The 24,076-nt window shown below is 37.7% G+C and overlaps 1 non-coding gene and 1 pseudogene across 2 annotated transcripts; one reads left to right on the top strand and one right to left on the bottom strand.

Annotated features, from left to right (window-relative positions):
* Positions 1-11,884: 11,884 nt before the first annotated feature.
* On the top strand, positions 11,885-11,991 carry LOC145168217 (small nucleolar RNA R71). The gene has a single exon (XR_013741788.1). It is a non-coding gene; the product is annotated as a small nucleolar RNA R71 (small nucleolar RNA).
* Positions 11,992-16,491: 4,500 nt separating this feature from the next.
* Positions 16,492-23,717, bottom strand: LOC145163908 (pectate lyase 1-like; annotated as a pseudogene). The gene is made up of 5 exons (XR_013739755.1): positions 23,709-23,717; positions 18,658-18,893; positions 17,891-18,531; positions 17,122-17,364; positions 16,492-17,024 (listed from the first exon to the last, which is right to left on the bottom strand). The product of XR_013739755.1 is annotated as a pectate lyase 1-like (transcript).
* Between the last annotated feature and the right edge of the window lie 359 nt (positions 23,718-24,076).

The following is a 24,076-nucleotide window of genomic DNA, read 5'->3' as shown; positions in this document are numbered from 1 at the left end:
CGCGGCGATCAAGATGGAGGTAGCATCGATAGTGAGGGGTGGTGGGAGTTGCTGCAATGGTTTGTCTTCAGAAAAAGAAACAAAAAAGCCATATATGGGGCACCACCGATGAGGGATCTGAACCTTCAGTTTTGTTAGTGTTGTTCTGAGCGAGAATATAGAGATGGAGAGGGTCATATGGTTTTGAAATCAGGGTTTTCAAATGAAGGGACCGACGTTAGGTTAGAGAAGAGGAGAAAGGAAAGAACTGTTCAAGCAACAATCGTAAAAAATTAGTCCCTGTTATCCGAGTTTGTGAGGTCATCAAGCAACAATCGTAAGAGAAGACATTTCTCCATTCCTCTTATATCTACCATCTTCATCATCTTCATCGCCACGATTTACAATTTCCATCACGACCCACTAAAACCACCGCCATTGGAAACATTAGATCTAACCTTCCCTCACCTATCACCTCTCACACTCAATCTAAGCACATGAGAAGTAAATTTTCTTAGAGAGGGATAGAGTGTTGGCCTTTTACACAGGGATGCAGAGATGACAGTGACACAACTTGAGACAAACACAAGAAACAAAACAGTGGGGCAAAAGCTGCACACTTCTTATTCACCTTTTGAGGTTCAGATAAAATGACAATACGTACACTTGCCCATTTAAGCTAAAGAAAAAGCAAGAAAACAGGTAACAGACTACACTAACTCCTCTAGACTCGGTCCAATGGCTAACATGGCACATGACTTATTCAAACGTATTAAAATAAAAGAAACACGTTGAAAAATTTGGATTACATCAACATTCTCCTCCTAATCCAGACTTTGTTACCTTCTTTACTCCAAGCAACTCTCTCATCTCCTTGTACTTTACTTGTCCCATTGCCTTTGTGAGAATATCTGCTTTTTGTTGGTTGCTACGAACAAAATTTACTTTTACCTCTCCATTCTCTATACATTCCCTAATAAAGTGGAAACGTGTATCTATATGTTTGCTACGCCCATGGAACATGGGGTTGCGCATAAGGTCGAGAGCTGCCTTGTTATCAATGAACAGTGTTGCGGGTCCTACCTTTTGTTTTGTTATTTATGAAAGTAAACGACGTAGCCAGATCGCTTGACAGGTTGCCATGGTGGCTGCCATGAATTCTGCTTCACACGAGGACAATGCTACACTACGTTGCTTTTGAGACGTCCAAGTGACCAGATTTCCATTTACATAGAAGGCTACTCCACCAATGCTCCTCCTATCATTTATATCCATTGCCATATCACTGTCAGAGTAACCAGTGATTGTGAATTCATTCCTTCCTCTAGAGTAGACTAAACCATAGTCCATTGTACCCTTCACATATCTCAAAATACCTTTGACAGCCTGAAGATGTTTTGTAGTTGGTTTTTCCATAAAGCGACTAACTACACCGACTGCAAAGGACAAGTCGGGACGAGTGTGTGTTAGATACCTCAATGCTACAACAATGCTTCTGTATTCGGTAGGATTTACCAATTCCCCATTCTCATCTTTGGTGAGCTGAAATTTGTGATCCATAGGACTTTTTGTGTCATTACAGTCCAGCATGTTAGTTTTGGTGAGGATGTTTCTAGCATATGCTTCCTACTTCAGAGAGATTCCATCTTCACTTTGAGTTACTTCAATTCCCAAGTAGTAAGTCAAGAGCCCTAAGTCGCTCATTTCAAATTTTCTGTTCATCTGACTTTTGAAATCTTGTACTTCTTCTGAGCAGTTTCCAGTCACAAGTAGATCATCCACATATACTCCGATAATTAACATCTTCCCTGCTTTCTTTCGTGTATACACTGAGTATTCTTGAGCACACCTATTAAAACCCAAGCATTTTGTAACGACGTAAATTTTAAAACAATTTTTCATTTTTCGAACACAATAAAACTCATATAATATTCTCAAAATCTCATATGTATCAAATTTCATCACAATAAAACATATCCCAGAATCTCAAAAACATAATCCTCTGCCAGTGTGTACAAATCATGCCGGCGCCTTCCCGCGATCCTCGGTAGTACCTGAAACACATATCACATAACACGGTAAGCATACATGCTTAGTGAGTTCCCCAAAATACCACATTCAGCACATAAGCCACTCGAGGCTATAACTCGGTAAGACCCTCTGGTCAACGTGTCTCAGCGGGACCCCCCAGTCCCGTAGCTTGTTGGACCCTCCGGTCCGGTCTAGCTCGTTGGACCCTCTGGTCCGGTCTAAATCGTTGGACCCTTCGGTCCGGTCTGGTTAGCACATAGCATACATAAATCACAATGCACATAATCTCAAGTAAACACATAACACATAAGACCCTTCGGTCTGCACATAGATACCACTCTAGGTAATTTATAGTGAGAAGACTCACCTCGTAAGATGTCTAGTAAACTCTCGTGCTCGATATCCTCGATCTAGCCTCCGCCTAGCACAATGATAATAATTCTAATCAATACTCTCTTTACATTCTCATCTCTAGAGAATGGGTAGAAGACCATTCTACTCCTCCCTGACCCCTCTTAATCAGTTTGACCAAACCCTAAAGTCAACTCCAGTCAACGGTCCAATTTGACCAGACTCGCCGAGTGCACTCGTGTGAGTCGGCGAGTTCATGCGTATCCTCTGAATCCTTCTAAGGCCTCACTCGGATCGTCGAGTTAACCTCCCAACTCGACGGGTTACCACTGGTCACGAATCGCGGGGCAACCCGATCCGACTTGTCGAGTCCTGTCATGGACTCGGCGAGCTTCCTCCATGGCAATACTCATTTGACCTTCTGAGGTCAGATCTGTTTCTCTAACTTATAGATCTGGCCTTCTAGCATCCAAAAGTCACGTAAAGGTTCAACCTTTATGTCCATGCACCACACATCAAGCTCTATTTGACAAAATAACCCTTATAATGATAACTTAGGCTCAAAACTCTTATGGGACGGCATAAAGCTGGATGATTGGGACTCTCTGGACCTCTCAAGGCCCAGATCTGATGCCTATGCCCCAAAGGGCCTTCACATACTCCATAACTCAACTAAAAAGGGGAAAAAGAACCCTAGATTTATGAGATCTACCATTCATACGAAAATGGGCAGGGATTCATACCTTAAGCAGCAACTTTGAATGAAATGGTAGAAGATTTGAGCCCCTCAAGTCAGCCTAGCTTGAATCCCCTCCTTCTTCCTTGCAAGAAAGCTCTAAGGTGAAGAAATTAGCTCCCTCTCTCTCTCTATGCTCTCTGGTTCGAATGGTGTCTCTCAAGGGTATGTGTGGCCGCAAATGAAGGCCATAAGGACCTTTAAATAGGTCTCAGGCCCAAAGATTTAGGGTTTCAACTCATAGCGCCTACTCGGCGAGTCTACATCCGGACTCGTCGAGTAGATCATTAAACCCACGTGGCCATCCCGACTCTACTCGGCGAGTTATAGCGCCAACTCGTCGAGTAGGTCAATGATCCTCATAAATAAGTACTTAAAATGACATACCTGGGAATCTGGATGTTACACTTTTCAAGTATTTGTCTAAACAAGCATTCCACGCCCTAGGTGCTTGTTTAAGCCCATACAAAGCCTTCGATAACTTATACACCTTTTCTGTCTCCCCTCGTTTTTTGAACCCTTCAGGCTGAGTAACGTACACTTCTTCTTCTAGAGTTCCATTCAAGAAAGCCGACTTCACATCGAGATGGTGTACATACCACCCATTTGTACTTACGAGACTAAGGATTAGACGTACCGTTTCAATTCTTGCAACCGGAGCAAACACTTCATCATAATCTATTTCGTGCTTCTGAACAAACCCACGTGCAACCAACCTCGCCTTGTGCTTGATTATCTTCCCATTTGGATCCTTCTTTACTTTGAAAACCCATTTCAATCCAATTGGTTTTCTGTCTTTTGGTAAATCCACCAGACTCCAAGTCTTATTTCGTTCAATCGACACCAGTTCAGATTTCATCGCCTCCAACCATTCGCTTTTCGTACTTGCTTCTATAAAAGTGGATGGTTCATCATTGTCTTTGATTAACAACAGCTCGTCGGTTTCTTCGTACAAATCAGTCAGGAGTCTGTAGCGTTTTGGAGCACCGCCTCCGGTGGAGCTTGAAGCGGTGGTGGATGAATCGACGGAGGAAGGTATCGATGTTGGTGTGTGATAATTCGGCTGAAAAGTGTTGTTAGGGTCTGTATACAGACTTACTTGATTAGTAATTTGAGGTGTGGTGGTTTGAGGCCCAGTTTCAGTCCAATTTTCATCTTCATTTTGAAGCCCATTATCAACCCATTCTCCACCGTTGTATTGAGGCCCACTTTCTGATTGATCAGCTGTGTTGGATGGCGACCCAACTTCTAAGTGATTAGTGTCTTCTAGGTCAAAGCCATGTACTGTGAACTTGACACCTGGTATCACTTTAATTTTCTTTGACTCCTCCCACGGCCAAGTCTTATCTTCTTTAAACACGAGATCTCTGCTTACATAAATCTTACCTATGTCTGGGTCCACAACTGATGTGCACGGAAGTACCCACTAATTTTAATATTTATAACCTAACAAACTTAGACTAACTATGCACTTGTAGGCAGTTTACCTAGTCAGATTACAGTATAGCTTAGGTGAGTCGGGTGTCGATCACAGGGAACGGTGTTATTAAGTAATTTATTTACTACTAAATTAATCTAATTATTAACAAGCTAAAAAGGGGGTTTTTATCTGATTTTGCAAGATCAGACTAACTTAACTCAAATTCAATCAATAATTAAAATACACTCTTATCTAGTTCGAATCCACTTCGTCCTTATGGCTAGCTAATAATTATGGATTATTAAGTTGGTTATTATTATATTAGTAATTTAGGTCTAAATTTACCAATAGTTAATTAATTCATGTAAAACTATGTATAGTCACACACAATTAAACACATAATCAATTATGTTATGAATATGCTATGTAAGATTTATCATGTAAACACAATTATGATCATAATCTATGTTCTCTAGCACAGCAAAGTTAATTACTTCAATTACTAACTAAGATTTTGGTTGATCCTAGCTCTTGCAATTCAATGTTCACTAAATTACTAGGTTATCAAGTTCATGCAGTTAATGGTCACTAAGCTACACATAACATGAATTTAAGCAACTAAAGCAACAACATAAGCATGTTAGGTAACAATAAATCAAACACAAGAAATTCACCAACTAAATAAATCCATATAAAATCATGCTATTCATAAGTTTGAAGCTTCATCTAGCTAGATAAGAGTAGCTAGATTCAGCTGCTCATAGTAGCAACTAACATATAAACACAACTCAAATAAGAAAACATGTCTATAAGGATCAAACAAATAACTTAATTATGAACTTTTACTCTTTTGGTGTTGAAAACCCTTTTTCAGGACCTTGCTTCTGCTGTAAATCGTCTCATGGAACTTCTTCCTTCAGCCCAAAAGTCTCCCAAATCGTAATGGGCAAAGGTATTTATAATATCTTCCAATTTACCGTTCACGTCGTGAGAATTTAAGTCTCACGTCGTGAACTCGAGATAATCGTATTCGGCAAGGATTCCTTCACCCGGATGCTTATCTTCTAACTCTTTCTACTCACGTCGTGAACCATCAACTGTTCACGTCGTGAGCACGTCTTTTGGGTGTTTTGTCGTTCTTCTTTTCTTCAAGTCCCCCAAAGTTCCAAGCATTGTCACTTCTGGTCCCTTTCTTTGAAAATACTTCTATTTTGGCTGCAAATAACATTTTATCCTCATAAGTACCATAATTCTATGCAAATAACCAAAATATTAAATAAAATGTAGATCAATATTGCCTAAACTATGTATAAATTTGGCAATATCAAAATACCCCACACTTAGCCTTTGCTTGCCCTCAAGCAAATCTACTTATTTAAACTTAAACCTTCATCACTAGCATTACATAAAACAATCCAATTCCAGCTCAGCCATTATGCCAAGACCTCAAAGCATGCATTTGTGTCTAAATTTTTCCTAAATGACCCCCCCATACTTTAAATACTCACAATCTTCATAAACACTCGCCCACTTCTTTCGAACAATGCTCATTTTATGCAACCCTTCGAATCCATCCTCAGAAAGCTTTCTAACCTCAAGATATTTTTGTAAAGCTACCCAAGCATACATAAACTAGAGAATTACAACCTTTTAGAAGATACCACAACTTGGAGCTCTTGAATTCTTCTTTTCTTTAATGTTTGATCTTTCACTTCATTGAATTCACTTCTTTCATGATTTTTGGCATCTTCAAATTTTTATTCTTTAGAACTTTGATCTTTGATCTTCATACTTTGATAGCTCCAAAATTCTTCAAGAATTTTTACTTTTCAGTAATTTCTCTCTCTCTTTTTTTTTATATGTATAACTCACTTTTTTTATATCACTCAAAAACCTACATGCTTAAGCAAGGGCGCTTAACTTCAACCTTTATTGGTTAAGACATATCTTTCCTGGATACATTTCAGGTTTAGGCTGCTAAACATGTTGCATTCCTCAAACTAAGCAGGGTTATGTTTTTGTTCCATGATTTCACTAAAATAAGGGAGGCCACAAATGCATTATAACGTATATCGGCTCAACTAAACATTTGAGCTCTTATCGGATCATTCCACTAGCAAGTACAATTCAAATTATTACTACTAGATCCAATAAAAAATTTTAAAATTTACCAAATCATCTAGCAATTTACTTTTTCTACCCCCTACCCCACACTTATTTCATACAATGCCCTCATTGTATGCTTAAAATAATATAAAAATTAAGAGAAGGGAGAAAAATGAACAGACTCCCCTGGGATAGTGGCGTGATCAAAACTCCAAAAGTGTAGAAAAACGTGCATCTCGAATATGGACCTCTTTTTAAAATAAGAACTTGGACTTGAACTTGCGAAACCAGCCATCAATCAAAACTTCAATCTTCAAAAAGAATGATGCAAGCCTCTAAATCATGTAGACAATGTGGGAAAGCATACGCCACATTGTATATTAGAGAAAACAGCCCATCGAATCGTCACAAAAGTGTCATAAGGAATGGTAGTAATTCCGTGTAATGAAGAAGAACGGAACGAAATGAATATGGTGGAAATTCACAACTCACGACGTAAATGAGTACAGGCTCACGACGTGAAATCGCTGAAGTGCGCATTCTGATTTTCCTTGAAACCGTACTCACGACGTGAGAAATATGGGTTCACGACGTGAATCCTGGGTAAGCCAGAATTAAAACTGCCTTCTTCCTTGTAAAAATATATGCTCCACTCAACATCTTAACGAATTAAGACCCTTCTAAATTTAGTGTATTTTGACGACTCTTCTAACTATAACCTCTCTCTCGACTCACCCACACTTATTTCCAATTGTGGGTTTCGACTTCCAATTACTAGACTTGAACGACACTCGCCTAAACGAACACGACTCTTGACTCGACCTTACTCCTTCCCCAAGACTCCTTAGCAAGCTGAAAATTAACAACCAAAGAAGAGCAAAGTAACATAATATCTTAAAGTCTTACAATCCAAACAAATGTAAAAACAAAATAAAAACAAACCAAGTCTAAAATTAACAAAATAAAACTAATTGATCAATCATCTTCATCCTCCTCGTTTGCTCCACTAGTGCCCGCCCCGTCGCCTCCATGTCCTCGATACTCCGTCCACCTCGGGCAAATTGGGTAATGATACCCCAAATGAGGCGGCTGCTCCACCCCAAGGTGTTGAACCACGTTCTCCATGGTACCCCCAATCCAGTTGACACTCAATGATAACTGGTCAAAATACCCAGCCATATCATTCCCAAAAGGTGCTCCTACCATGGGTGCGGGTGGATGCATTGGCTGTCCTCTCTCTCCTCTTCCTCTCACGTTCCTTCTCCTCGGTCGTAGCTGTGGTTGTTGTTCTGGTTGTGTATCAGGCTGCTCATCACCCTCATTACCCTCATCATCTGAAGGTACTATTCCCCAATGCGACCCAAAGTTTCTGACAACCCGTATGGTCTCCAAATACCCCATGCCAAACTCATGCTCATCCACACAAGTCATGGAACGAATAATATCAGGGACAACCAAATGATACGAGCGGGCCAAACGCGTAATAAATTGCCCTCCACAAATGGGGCTCCCCGGGCGAGAACTAGCTGCAGACCCGGCCAGAAAACGTGCCAGAAAATAAGGAATGTTGCAACACACTCCGGGTTGCAAGATACACCATAAGAAGAATAGATTTTGCTTTGTTACTTTATCTCCATGCCTCCTATGATTGATGGAGAATGTGATGAAACGGTGGAGTAAGCGGTGGATAGGGGACCGAATACTACTCTCGGGAGACACTCCGGAATTAAAAATCCCGGATGCAATATTATGCCAGAAAGCATATCCAGTGACACCCTCCGTATATCCTCTAGCTGCCTCGCTCAATAACATACCAAATTCGGGAGTCATTGCCTCTCGTCGATCATATAGACCAACCCTCCAAGCGAATTCAACGAGGTTGCACTCCCGATACTCTCCCCCTAACCGGAATACCAAAGCTTGCGGCCAATGTGGGTCTTGGACAGTCTCCTGGAATGTCACTGTTGAGAAAAACTCAACACATAATTCCTTATACACCCGCTCTTGGATTCGAAATAGGTTGAGCCAACCCGAGCAAGTGAAGGAATACCCATCTCCAATAAATATTTTTGTTAAAAACGGGGACAGCCTTTCCACGAGCCCGATTTCCCTCAACCGCGTCCAATTGATTGTAGGAGCAACTGCAATATCTCGGTTGTAGAGCCACCCTAATTTGTTGTTCCATCGGGTCAAGATGTCGCGAGACATTGTTGTGGGAAAATTGTAAAACGGGTGTAAACCCGCAACTCCAAGAGGTGCCTCCCTTCTAGGACCCATTTCTGCAAAAACAAGCAACAAACACAAAACCAAATATCCAATAATTTAGATAACAACAGAACAATTTTGTTGATGCACAAGACTCACATCGTGAGTCATATGAAACTCACGTCGTGAGGTCGCTATACACAGCGAGAAATGGTCTCAAGAATCAAAGGTCGGGACTAAATCTTGTTGATAGGGTTTACTCATAAACCATTTCTAAGCATAATCAAGTAAAATATGATGGATGAATAACACAATTCGGGCCAAATTTCGACATTGACACATATGAAAAACCCTAGCCCCTAAATCAACAAATTAGTGAAAATTAACAAAAGAAATAAGAGATATTTACCTTTGTGATGAAGATTACGTAAGCAAAAAGATTAAATTAAGTAAAACTATGCCAAAATCGGGTGGGGGACCAGAGAACGATCTTCACTTCGTGAGGTTGGGAAAGTGGTTTGGTCAAACTAGTTCTTTATCTTTTAATATGTGGTCCCGAGTGGTTTACCACTCACGTCGTGAATCCATAATGGTTCACGTCGTGAGTTCTGTCTAGACTCTAAAATTGGGCCAATTAAATAGGAAGTGGGATAAGGCATATATTGGGTCATTACTGAAAGTGGGCAGGCTAAAAAAATATAGTTATCATATAGAATAACCATGCCCGTATCTCATCTGAATTCACGTCGTGAGTCCTGTCTGATCATAAAATTTATTAATTTCTCCAATTTTAAATTTTGTAAGATATTCAATAAGTGTTACTACTTGATTTTAATGGCTCCTTATGCAGATAATAATTCAGATGACATGATCGACTTCCTAAAAATACGCTAAAAACTAAAAGGAAAAAGAAAGAAAATGCAAACCAAACTCGGGTTGCCTCCCGAGAAGCGCTTCTTTTTGAGGAGTCTTGAGCTGGACTCCTTGCCTCCTACGTTGAGTCATCTGAAGAGTCCACCACTAGGATCTTTTGTTCCTTGAAACGCCTCTTGTAAGCTTGAACTCGTCTTTTATACGCCTTTTTCGAATTTTCCTTCTTAGCCTTGACCTCGTCTCCATCAAGCTTGCGTTTGGTCCCTTTAGTCTCTATCTTGTCTTCATACTTACACTCCATAGTATCCTTTTCTTCCTTTACCACTGGACTTGTTATTTTTGATGTAACCTCCTCTTCATCACTCGTCATCTCATCATCTTCCTTGCTCACCCAAGAAGTTGGATTTGTGTAGGCAATGACTTCAACTAAAAATGGAACAGATGCTCTTGGTTTTGTTCTTTTAACTTGTTGAATTGTTTTGATTTCTTCTTCCATGAGCTTCTCTAATTCTTCAAGTTCATTTTCTTCATCAATGTTGAAAACCTCTTCTTGAGCATGATTCCCTTGAAAGCCATCTTCTATCCCAAAAATTTCCTTTTCATCACCAACCCTCAATGTGAGCTTAGACTCCCGAATATCAACAAGAGCTCCAACAGTGTTTAGTAGCGGCCGACCAAGAATAATCGGTACATTTGGATCTTCTTTCATATCCAATACCACAAAGTCTATTGGAAAAACGAATTTCCCAATTTTTACTAAAATATCTTCCACAATGCCCCGGGGTTGCGTCATTGAACGGTTCGCCATGTGAATAGTCATCTTTGTAGCCTTCAACTTCTGAATATTTAATTTTTGATAAAACGAATAAGGCATCAAATTTATGCTAGCCCCAGAATCGGCTAAAGCATAAATCTTCATATTATTCCCAAACTCACATGGGAGAGTGAGTCGTCCAGGATCCCCCATCTTCTTAGGTACTTCTCCCAACACAGCTTTTGAGCTTTGCTCACTTAGAATCACCTTAGAATTCTCCTTTAATTGCTGACGAGTGTCTAACAAGTCTTGTAAGAACTTAGCATATTCTGGAACTTTTGCAAGTGAACCAATAAAAGGAGTATTGATAGGAATACCCTTTAATTGCTTGATAAACTCCAGATGTTCTCTCTCTAGTGGACTGAGATTAGCTCTAGACGGGAATGGGAAAGGTGGTTTATAAGCTGGAACATATACGGATTTCTTATGTTCAGACTGAGCCCACGACGTGAGCATAGCGGGCTCACGACATGAACTGGGTGTTCCAGCAGATTCTTCAATTTCGAGCATTGGCTTCTTTGGCTTTGGATCGGGTTGTTGTGGCTCCACTTCTAAGGCTTCTAGGAACTCAGAAATCGCCTCTTCTTCAATATCTATGGCCATTACGTGAGATTGGGTGTTGTTTTCAGGATTTTTCGGGAACATCTTCTCATTAACCAAAGCGGTAAGTTGACCAAGTTGTACTTCAAGGTTATTGATGGAGGCTCGCTGATTCTTTATCAATGCTTGCTGATCTATCATCATGGCATGATGATTCTTCATTATATTTCTTTGTTCTTCCATTGCAGCGTCAGTACCATCATGTCTTTTTTCTGAAGCTTCCATGAATTTCATCAACATGGTCTCTAATTCTGATTTCTTCTCAGCTAGTGGTTGCTCTCTTTGGTATAAGCCCCGACCAGTTTGCCTAAATTTCTCTTCTTTGTGCTTCTTGTATTCTTCGTAAGGCAGCCACTCCTTCTTTGGTTTTCTCCAATCTTCTTCATACTTGTCCCCACTCGTGTAACATACTTGAGCTTTCTTGTTTCCATATTCATCCATATTGCAATCCTTTGTCAAGTGTGGGCCACTACATCTCTCGCAACCAACTCGAATTACATGAATTGATTGGTCCATTTGAGTCAATCTCCTATCCATTGTGCTAAGCATTGCCATCACAGTAGCCATCTCTTCAGTTTGTGTACCTCCACTGCCTTTCATTACATCGCGTCCTGGGTTGTGATACTCACGAGAGTGCTTTGAAAATTCTTCAACCAGCTCCTTGGCCTGAATTGGGTTCTTCTTTGTTAGTGGTCCTTGTGAATCAAGGAGTTGTCTAGTCATGACATTCACCCTATCATAAAATGTCGACATTTCTTGCTGAAGATTTAGGTCATGTTGAGGACAATTCCTTAACAACCCCTTGTAGCGCTCCCATGCCTCGTATAATGACTCCCCCGGATTTTGCTCAAAGTTGGCAATTGCCTTCTTGAGTTTAGAGATTTTGGAGGGTGGACAAAACTGATCTAGAAATCTCTCACGCAACTGGGCCCATGTGGTGATTGTACCAGGTGGGAGTGCCTTCAACCAGTCTTTTGCTGCTCCCTTGAAAGTGACCGGTAGCATCCTTAGCAAAGCTGTCTCCCTTGGGATATTGGGAGTATTAAAATAATCCGCAATATCGTTCACCTCGTCTAAGTGTTTGAAAGCATCGTCGTGATCCTTCCTGTAAAATGGGATATCCTTAAGTGCAGTAAGGATATGTCCCTTCAACTCGAATGTGGCATTTGCAGGAATCGTAGGATGTACTAAACCCGGCCCCACATCATCTCGAATGCGCTTCTTGTAGTCCCCCATGGCCATCTCATCTATATTTGCCATCTCGTTCTCCGGCTCGTCCTCGGGTTCACTCGTATAAAGTTCAAATTCTATGTCGGATTCGTATTCTGATTCGTGTGGAATAGGAATTGGACCAAGTTCTTCAACTTTGCCCTTATCCTTTGAGGCTGAACTCGATTCCACTGTCTTAGTCTTCTTCCCCGACTTCCTTGAAAAGGCTGATTTTAGTTCTTGCAAGGGTGTCTTCTTTGGCGTTTGATCTTCCTTCGCGTTCTTGTTCTTATTTTTGTGAAGGGCTGACTCCGGATCTTCAAGTGGTGGCACCAAAGGTGTGTTAGAGCCTCTGGTCATGAACTCCTGCAAACTAAACAAAATAAAAACGTAAAACTGAACTAAAATATAAAAATAAACTAAAAACTAAAGAAAACTAAAAATCACAGTTCTCACGTCGTGAGACTATATGCTCACGTCGTGAGTCCTGTAACAGAGGAAAAAAATCAAACCTTTCTGGAAAATTAACTTTTTGCGGGTTTTATCCCACAAAAAGGATCGGTTAACTTAAAGCAAATAAATAAATAATAAACTAAGCCGTTCCCCGGCAACGGTGCCAAAAACTTGATGTGCACGGAAGTACCCACTAATTTTAATATTTATAACCAAACAAACTTAGACTAACTATGCACTTGTAGGCAGTGTACCTAGTCATATTACAGTATAACTTAGGTGAGTCGGGTGTCGATCACAGGGAACGGTGTTATTAATTAATCTATTTACTACTAAATTAATCTAATTATTAACAAGCTAAAAAGGGGGTTTTTATCTGATTTTGCAAGATCAAACTAACTTAACTCAAATTCAATCAATAATTAAAAGACACTCTTATCTAGTTCGAATCCACTTCGTCCTTATGGCTAACTAATAATTATGGATTATTAAGTTGGTTATTATTATATTAGTATATTTAGGTCTAAATTTACCAATAGTTAATTAATTCATGTAAAACTACATATAGTCACACACAATTAAACACATAATCAATTATGTTATGAATACGCTATGTAAGATTTATCATGTAAACACAATTATGATCATAATCTATGTTCTCTAGCACAGCAAAGTTAATTACTTCAATTACTAACTAAGATTTTGGTTGATCCTAGCTCTTGCAATTCAATGTTCACTAAATTACTAGGTTATCAAGTTAATGCAGTTAATGGTCACTAAGCTACACATAACATGAATTTAAGCAACTAAAGCAACAACATAAGCATGCTAGGTAACAATAAATCAAACACAAGCAATTCACCAACTAAATAAATCCATATAAAATCATGCTATTCATAAGTTTGAAGCTTCATCTAGCTAGATAAGAGTAGCTAGATTCAGCTGCTCATAGTAGCAACTAACATATAAACACAACTCAAATAAGAAAACATGTCTATAAGGATCAAACAAATAACTTAATTATGAACTTTTACTCTTTTGGTGTTGAAAACCCTTTTTCAGGACCTTGCTTCTGCTGTAAATCGTCTCCTGGAACTTCTTCCTTCAGCCCAAAAGTCTCCCAAATCGTAATGGGCAAAGGTATTTATAATATCTTCCAATTTACCGTTCACGTCGTGAGAATTTAAGTCTCACGTCGTGAACTCGAGATAATCGTATTCGGCAAGGATTCCTTCACCCGGATGCTTATCTTCTAACTCTTTCTACTCACGTCGTGAACCATCAACTGTTCACGTCGTGAGCACGTCTTTTGGGTGTTTTTTCGTTCTTCTTTTCTTCAAGTCCCCCAAAGTTCCAAGCATTGTCACTTCTGGTCCCTTTCTTTGAAAATACTTCTATTTTGGCTGCAAATAACATTTTATCCTCATAAGTACCATAATTCTATGCAAATAACCAAAATATTAAATAAAATGTAGATCAATATTGCCTAAAACTATGTATAAATTTGGCAATACAGAGATGTGTGAGGTTGCTTATTCTAGAGATTCCCTCAACAATCTTCTTGTCTGACATATGCTTCAGTGCCCTAAAGTTCATGTGTCCCATCCTTGCATGCCAACACCATGTTGTTGCATCATGTTTAGCTAGCAAGCACTCTGATCCGACTTCTTTCAGCAAGACTTTGTACAATCGATTTGGTGTCCTCTTAACTTTATCATCAGTTTTCCCATCGTGTCATGCACCCACAGGAAAGCTCCTTGTATTTGAATTTGATCTCCCACTTCCGCCATTTGTTCCAGACTTAGTATGTTACTGCATAAGTCTGGTATAAAATAAACTTCTTTAAGTAGGCGCTGCTCACCGTTGTTGCACTGAAATAGTATCGACCCTTTCCCTTTAATTTGAACCTTTGACCCGTTTCCAAACTTTATATATCACTGAATCATTCTATTTAAGTCTCTAAATTTGCTCTCATCACCTGTCATATGATTGCTTACACCTGTGTCTAGATACCACATACTAGACTGATTTGCTTCATCTCCATTTGACTTCAACCGAGGATGTACCTTTTCTTCATTTAGAAAGACCTCTTCCACCTCTTTACAAGTATTGACTGAAGAAAAGAATAGTGTTGGTTTAGTGTCCACATCTTCTTGAGCAAGATTGCTTTCATGATTTCTCTCTCGTCTTGGATTCGTGCATTCCGAGGCATAGTGTCCGTATTCTTGAAAATTGTAACATTGAACAGTGCTCTTGTCTCGACCACTGGATGTGTTACGGTTTCCATCTCTCTTTTGGTGGGAGCCTCCTCTCCCACGTCCGCCCCGTCCTCGAAATGACCCAGATCCATTTCGATTTTCTTTCTTTGAATCATTCTCTGATTGCACCTTGTTTCTTTCAGACCATTCCTCATGTGTCAAGAGGAGCTTCTTCTCTTTAGGTTCGTCATGGCCCTTCATTCTTTCTTCATGTGCCTTCAGTCTTCCAATTACCTCTTCTACTGTCATTTTGTCCAAGTCTTCGAATTGCTCGAGAGTTGATGCGATCTGCAAGAACTTAGACGGGACTGCTCGTAGTAATTTCTTCACAACGTAAGATTCTTTCACCATGTCTCCCAAGGCTCGTATTGTGCTCACAATATTGTTCACTTTCACAGCGAACTCATCTATATCTTCTGAATCCCTCATGCTTAATGCCTCAAATTCTGACTTTAAGGTTTGGATTCTTGCTATCTTCAATCTATCGGCTCCCAAATACATGATTTTGAGAGCGTCCCATGCCTCCTTTGCTGTTTGCCTTTCTGCTATTGACAATAAAACGTCTTCGGGTATCGCTTGGTAAATGGCCGCCATTGCCGTTTTATCCTTCTTGACCTCTACAACCGTGTTCGTGGTTCTTGGCTCACCTGCATCCCAGACACCTTGAGCTTGCATAAAAACCTTCATTTTAATGGCCCAAGCAGTGTTGTTACTTCTGGAGAGCATAGGATAGTGAAGTGTAACTGAACCATCTTTGTCATTCTTCTCGCTCATTGTTGTCACTCGGGGTTGAAACTTTGGCATACACCAGGTTGCTCTAATACCAAATGTTGGCCAGAGATGACAGTGACAAAACTTGAGACAAACACAAGAAACAAAACAGTGGGGCAAAAGCTGCACACTTCTTATTCACCTTTTGAGGTTCAGATAAAATGACAATACGTACACTTGCCCATTTAAGCTAAAGAAAAAGCAAGAAAACAGGTAACAGACTACACTAACTCCTCTAGACTCGGTCCAATGGCCAACATGGCACATGACTTATTCAAACTTATTAAAATAAAAGAAACACGTTGAAAAATCTGGATTACATCGCGTGCAAGAAAGAGTTTCATGACAGAAATCTTCTTAAAGAGAGAAATGATATCCTCTTCTTGCCATGTCGTTGTTTTTGAAGCCCATACCACACACACTATTTCTTTAAAGCCCATGCCACACATATTGTTGGGGAAGAGGGAATACCCGTTGCAAAAAGTCTTCAAGTACAGTAAGGACTGTACCTTGATGTGCTCTTATGGAGAGTATTTAACATTTTGAAAAATTTTATGTTTTATAATATGTTTTTTTAGCATATAATTTCACCATGTGTAAAACACGATCGTACGTCTAGTTTACTATATATAACAATTAGTTTACTATATATTACAATTACAATGATGGATAAATATCACCGATCTAAATTAACATGGTAACATGTCTAGTTAAACAAACAGATCTAATTACACATAACTGATCATATGCACACATGAGCCTGCAATCCTACGTACATGGCATATATACAAACGTGATTAACTTAAATGTAAAATTAAAGATTATAAACGATAAAATATACACTATGGTGCCTTTGTATTGAGAGGTTCCTTAACTGTACATCTTTTCCCGATTAATGCGAATGCTTCCACTCTTCATCACGAGCGTCATTCCTTTGTTTGACCTTCAGAAGTCAGAACATTAATGTGTTTTTTTTTTCTTTTTCTTTTTAGATGATTAACAAGGCTGGCCAGGCGTGCATGTGAGTTTGCCAGCATCACAAGTGAGTGCCTCAACAGGTTCAGGGCAAGGTGGAATCAGACCGGCGCTCTGTTCAGGGGTTGGTTCCCACTCACCACCTGATGGTACGAAAAAGGCTCCATTTAGTAAAGTGTCATTTTGCGATTTCCACTTCCAGTTCTTCCACTCTTCCTCAGGGGCATCATGCCTTTGTGTCACCTTTAAACATCTTATTTTTCTTTTAGATCGATACAAAGAGGCATGCAAGTATATATCATTTAGTAAGTACGCTACATGCATGGGTGGTTTTGCATACCTGTTTCGATTTAGCCACATCAGGAGCCAAAAAACGGTTGCCTTGGCTCAAGATAGTAGGGTCGCTACTACCACCAATAGCATACATTTGCCATTTATTATAGTCGTTGTTAACGACCTGGAAAAAACCATATCGACACCTAGGCAGTCTTTGGATACATCCTTCTCCAAACAGATTGTATGCGACAGTGACTTGCATATTTTTATCTTGAGTATGTGTAATATCTGCCCCTAGCAACATGACCTGTTCATGGATTACAACGTTTTACATATTTTGTATATAGTTAATAGGCATATAAGAAGGAAATTTTTGATAGGAAGGTAAGAAGTTTTTTTTCTACATATTTTTTTCGCGAACAAACAAAATGAATCATTAGATGATTCATTTGTAAGATGATTCACAAGAAAAAATTCTCAAAAAAACATCTTGATGATTCATTTATACAATGATTTTGTTGTTATTCACTAAAATTGTCATAAAAGTGAATTTTTTCTTAATTTACTTAAAAATGAATCATAAAGATGTTTTTTTTGGGAATTTTTTCTTGTGAATCATCTTACAAATGAATCATCTAGTGATTTATTTATTTTGTTCGTCAAAAAAATATATAGAAAAAAAACTTCTTACCTTCCTACCAAAAATTTTCTTTGTATCGGATATATATATATATATATATATATATATATATATATATATATATATATATATATATATATATATATATATATATATATATATAGTACTTGAGATACCAAATGTTAATTCTTACTTTGTTGTGACTGGTGAATTTGCAGTTGGAAATGGTTACACAAGTGGCGCCGTTTGTGACATCGACAAGTCCATCTGGTCCATCATTGAGTGTCACATGGTCGATCCATATCTTGGAAGAACCATAAATATAGATACCATCACCATCGTTTTTTGCTCTTGCCCTAGAATGTGTCTCTGAATCACTAATCACACCACCTTCCGTTACTTTTATATGGTGGATATGGATTCCATGAATAATGACATTCTTGACATTCCCAATGGTGAGACCTGCACCATTAGCAATCTCGACAGAGGCACCCCTACCATCAATTGTCTTGTTCATTACATATCACGAGCTCATGTTTCAGCGTGATCACCATATCTTTGGTGAAGATGATCCATAAAGGTTTGTCTCTCGTAACTCCAAAACGAAGTGTCCCTTCCTTTGGTTTGTCACAAGCGTCATCTGAAGGATCAGTCACCTCATAGATTTCACCACCTTTGCCACCTGTTGTTCCTTTTGCAAAACCAAGGGCGCAATCTGCTAATGCTTGACGATTTTCTGCCCAATCGGGTTTGCACCTCCAGCACTTGTCTATTGGGTTTGCTGCTTGACAAGTATGCAGGTCCCTCCTTGTTGAATTTGATCCGGGTAAAGATCTACAGGAATTTTATATATGAATAAGAGCTACTACGACATTGTTGCGATTAAAGTTAAATGTCAAACCTTATTTAATTCCAGGTCTTGAGGTCTAATTGCTTACATTCATGAAGAAATATACTCACCCTTCAGTTTGATTGGCGATCTTTGCTGTAAGGATCTTCTCAGGGATTTTAGCTGTATTCTCTTCTAATTCTTCATTGTTGGGTGTGGTTGCGAAGGTGGATGTCCGAGCTAATATAACAGGCACCAAAAATAAGGCCTGGGTAATACAAAGTACGAAATAATGTTTTGTCTTCGTTTGATTCTCTTTTCCACCCCTTTTACAAACTTCTTTCTCAAAAGTACCTAAAATACTACACTACATATGATGATTTTTTTTGAATCACTAGCTTTAATATTCCACGATAAAAGCAAGTGATTCCTTCAATATATTTGTTTTTGGAGATCTTTGTTTTAAATAAGAAAATTTTGCTTATACATATTTAGTAATAAGTGGTTTACCAACAAATACCTGATAACTATTTTTGCTACTAATTAACAACGGGCACCAAGAGAAGAAATGACCGCAAACCAAGGACAACACCTCATTCACAGATTTTGCTCGGTCCAAAAAATTGACTAAAATGAGACTTTAGATTTATGGCCTTAATTATCCATTTTTATTGAAGTTTAACTGTTTGGAAAAATTTAAAGTTAACGCTAGGCCATCTCCAACGTTTAAATGGGAAAATTGACAAGGTGGATAGAAGGTGATGAGGTGGTTAAAAGTTTGTGAATGTGATGATGCCGTTTAGAGTTTAATGGCCGTTACGTTGAATATATATATATATATATATATATATATATATATATATATATATATATATATATATATATATATATATATATATATATATATATATATATATATATATATATATATATAACAAATTAAATTATATTCTTTTTAATTTATATTTAATAATTGAATTTATTTTATATTTAATAATAAAATTATCAAACTAAGTAAATAAAGCTTTTTTTTATAGTTTATATTTTTAATTATCTAAAACAATAAAAAAAATGACCAACGGACACGCAAAAGCCCGTCACTATAGACATTTATGACGGTTTTTTTTCATTCAATTTGGAAGTAAAAGTCGCGTCATTGATGATTAGTTGTAGCGATGTTTAATTGTGGTGACTATAACCCATAAAAAATGTTGTTATAGCTAAAAAGCCGTCATTATAATATATCAATTTTTGTAGTTTTTTCAATCATTTTTCTATAAACGTCATAAAAACTATCTTTCGTCACAGGTTATTTTGTTTTCATTACTATTATTGACTTTTAGTGACACATTATTTTTTGTCATGACTATTGTTGACTTTTAGTCCTTCATTTTTTTTAATTTGTCATGACTCATTCATTTTTTTTAATTTATCATGACTATTGTTGACTTTTAGTCACACATTTTTTTAATCTCTCATTACTATTATTGATTTTAGTGACATGTTTTGTCTTTCATCATCATGATTGTTTACTTTTCGTCACACAAAAGAAAGCGACACACAGTTTGCGTGTAATAATTTTAAGTGTTCTAAAAAATTATAGATTTATCAATTTTCAAATTGAATGAAAATAGTGTCGCATAATACATAAATACATATATAGCAAAAAAAAATCCATGTCATCCAATAACATCATTTGTCAAACAAGTTATCAAAAATATTGTACACTACATGTCAAATGCTAGTTAACAAACATATCAAAGTTAACAAAGTATTGTTTATCATAAATATACTATTGCCTAAATTGTCAACACACGTCACAGTTTCATACATACCATTACAAAGTAAAACTTCAAATATAAAAACACTATTTTTATAAACTGAAATAGAACCATTCAAATCATCAATAGAATATCTAAAATCTTGTCTGAACAATGCATGAAATGAAATAATGTTACGTGTCATTTTGACGAGTAGCAACAATTTATTAAATCCAAACTAACACCACTACTAAGCACTAGACTATAAACTCACTATAAACTACAATCTTGGTAACAGAAGAAGATCGCCTATTCCCCATGACCATATTCATTCTCCCGTGCTCCACCTCCTCACTTTTTCTTAGACCCTGCAAATCAGAACAAATGTGAAAACCACATCTTGTATCAAAGACCCAAGAACGAGAAGATGATGAGTTATTAGATGAAATATTGTATATATCTGCAGAAGATGGCTTCACTTTGCCATCCTTGTTGTCTTGTAGATACTTTAGGCATCTTCGTTTCCAATGCCCTTTGTCATTGCTATAAAAGCAAGTGGCCTCTTTGGGATCAGAAGTGTGAGGAATGTCAGAACTAGATTTTTCTTTGGGTTCATTTCTTGACGAGCCAACATGAGATTTTCCTTTCTAGTTTTGTTTAGGAGGACCTTTCCTCTTCCTCCCCTTTCCTTGACCAATGACGAGAACGGGAGCACTAGCATGATTAGGGTTTGAGTTCTTACCTTTCATTCCTGCCTCGGCAGTCTGCAGTAGGTTGTGCATCTGAGCCAAGGTGGTCTTAATGTTGTTCAAATGATAAGCTAAGATAAATTTATCATAACTACTAGGTAAGGATTTCAAGACCATGTCAATGGCCAACTCCTCATCAAAATACACATTTAGCCTAACAAGGCGTTCCACGTATCATTGCATTCTTTGCACGTGGCCACATAATGATTCTCCTTCTTTCATATTGCATGCCATGAGGGCTTTGACCACTTCGTACTTTTCTTGATGAGCTCATGAAACTTTTCCATAAGGTCTTTGTTCATCTCATAAAGCCAGTAGTCCTCATAAAATCTCTGCAACTCAGGGGTCATAGTGACAACCATGATGCAAGCAACTTTTGTTGCATCGTCGTAATGATTTTAGTAGGAGGCGTATTCTTCAGGAGTAGCTTTAGCCTCTTCGACTTCAACAAGTTCTTTCTCGAGGACATAATCTTTTACTAGTACAAAAATGACATACGGTCACACTTTTCAAAAAACACCTGTCATACTTTATATTAAAAGTGTGGCCAAAGGTCACTAAAAAAATTCAAAGACTATTTTTGGATGCATTTAAGTTAGTTTGTGTGACCGTTGTATAGAGAATCAAAACTTTAACCACATTTAATTATATCAAATGTGACAATTATTAGCCACACTCGAACATTATGTTCATATGTCACCATTAGCCACGATTACTGATCAATATTATGATACTTTTTTATGTGAGACAATAGATAAATATATGGTGACATGAGGCAATTGTATATGTTTCTGTATCATGTTGCCTTTTTAGACACATGAAATCCAATGTAGCTAAGATGTGATACATATGGCCACATTAAATACTTATATGTTCATAGGGTGGTGTTTACTAGTGACTTAGTAAAAACAAGAAAACAAGTTACTTTTAGGGGTTTATGGCCATATGCCTTTTATTATGTCTGTCAAAATATGATGATTTGGCTGAAAAAAACCAAATGGCCACATAACATCTTTTTTGTTTCGAATGGGTGGTGTTTATAAGCCACTTAGTAAAATAAAGTAAAGTAATGACTATAAATAATGTATGGTGACAAGTTACATTTTTATGTGTGTCTAAAAGTTTATAATGGTCACCGTAAAATTTTAACATGCTGTTTGGTTGGAACCTTTGAATTTATGTGCTGAATTATAAAAATGACAATTTTACCCTTTGTATTATTTTTTTTACTGAATTCAGTGTTTATTTTTATAAAATACTATGTTTTAACTGGAATAGGTGAAAGTATGATGTTATAATATAGAAATCAATAAAAGTACATTGTTGTTTCTTACATTTAACCCTTCACAAAAACAAGCTTACAATAGATATGAAAAAAAAACATGAACCGAAGAACACTAGTAAAGAAACAGAAACATAAATTATGTAGATAGAATGCAATTTGAAGGTTTTGTTCCTGATAATTGTACCATGACAACTTTGATGCTGTAGAGTACAAATAACGTATTTTTCACCCAGGAAGATTCCATATGGCATGAAATTATAAACAATTCTTATAATCTTGATAGACATAGTTTTTGGCCTAATTGATGCTTACATTGAAGCACGACATTTTGATGAAGTAATCCAAATTATACATTAACTAGTATGTTACTCCAAAAATGGCTTCGTGTCCACAAGCATATGCTAATCTCCTGTAGAAATATATTCAAACCAATAGGTTAATCCAAATGATTCAATCACATAAGCAACAAGTTTAAATGCAACCCTTTTATAAATCAAGCCAAGCTTAAACAATAAATGATTTTATCTACAAGAAGTATTTTAATGGTCGTTCAATCTGATCTTGATTAAATGACCGATACACAGTGGTAATCAAGTTATACAACAAGGCAAAAAAGAAGAAAAAGTTGGTATATGAACTTATAATCTAATTCATAGCAAAAAAAGAAAGAACAAATCAATGTATTACTAAGAATTGATTTCCAGTGGAAAAGAGAAACAAGTTGATGTATTCAGGGGAAAACACGATTCCAACAAAAAAATCGATTTTAGGGAAAGAAAGTTTTACCCGAGGGACGTTATCATTGGATTTTTCTGTTGTTGGAGGATGCACTAGTTGGAGGTGGTTCAAGGGTTGGCAGAGGTGGTCACTGGACTGGAGGGCGATGGCTAGAGATACGAGCGATGTGGAGGAGTGGAGACGATCGGCGTTGTAAGGCGAGAGAAGTGGATCACCAACTGTAAGGGAAGAGGTTTAACTAATTTTGCATAGTCGACGCGGGCAATGGAAGAGCGTGGAGGTTGGAGGTGGGTCTCTCGTGGAGGCCGGCGTTGTAGGGCATGCTTGGCTAGATGGAGGAAACGGGGAAGAAGAAGGAAAATGAAAAATAAGAGTGGGATTTTTAATTTTTAGTGAAAAATTGTAATAACCAAATATTCTTAAAAAAAGATAGATTAAATAATATAATTAGAAAAGTTATTGATTAATATTGATTATATAAAATAGATAAAATTATATGATTTTTCTATGGTTTGTATTCATGTGTTTGAGAACAATTATCAAAACATTTATGTGTTTGATTATGTTATTTCAATTGATTGTGTGGTTGGTTTTTGACCACTGTAAAATAACTTTTAAACATTTTGTAATTAATTTATCATCATACTCACCGTCGTCATTTATAATCATCATTATACATAATTTTTTGAAAATAAAAAACTTTATCCGAGCTTTCCCTATCTATCTTATACTTGTACATGTGGGTGGGTATGTCTAGGTGGGTATGGGTAAATGGTGTAGGGTGTATGTGGGTGGGTGTATATGTATATAATGGTGTTTGGGTAGGGGTAGGTGGATATAGGGATTTTGGATATGGTAGGGTGTTTGTGTTAGTTTGTAGGTAGGGATGTGTGGTTGTGATGGTCGAGGTAGGGTGAGGATGAGGATGAGGATGAGGGTGGGGTAGGTTGTGTATCGTAGGGGTAGCACATAAAAATTAGGAATGGGTTATATATTGTTGGGTGTATGGTGTAATGTA

Source organism: Lactuca virosa, chromosome 3 (assembly GCF_052849685.1).
Source record: "Lactuca virosa cultivar CGN04683 chromosome 3, Lactuca_virosa_CGN04683_v6, whole genome shotgun sequence".
Classification (NCBI taxonomy): domain Eukaryota; kingdom Viridiplantae; phylum Streptophyta; class Magnoliopsida; order Asterales; family Asteraceae; genus Lactuca; species Lactuca virosa.
The sequence above is the reverse complement of the archived record's forward strand: the minus strand, read 5'-3'. Positions and strand labels throughout refer to the sequence as shown.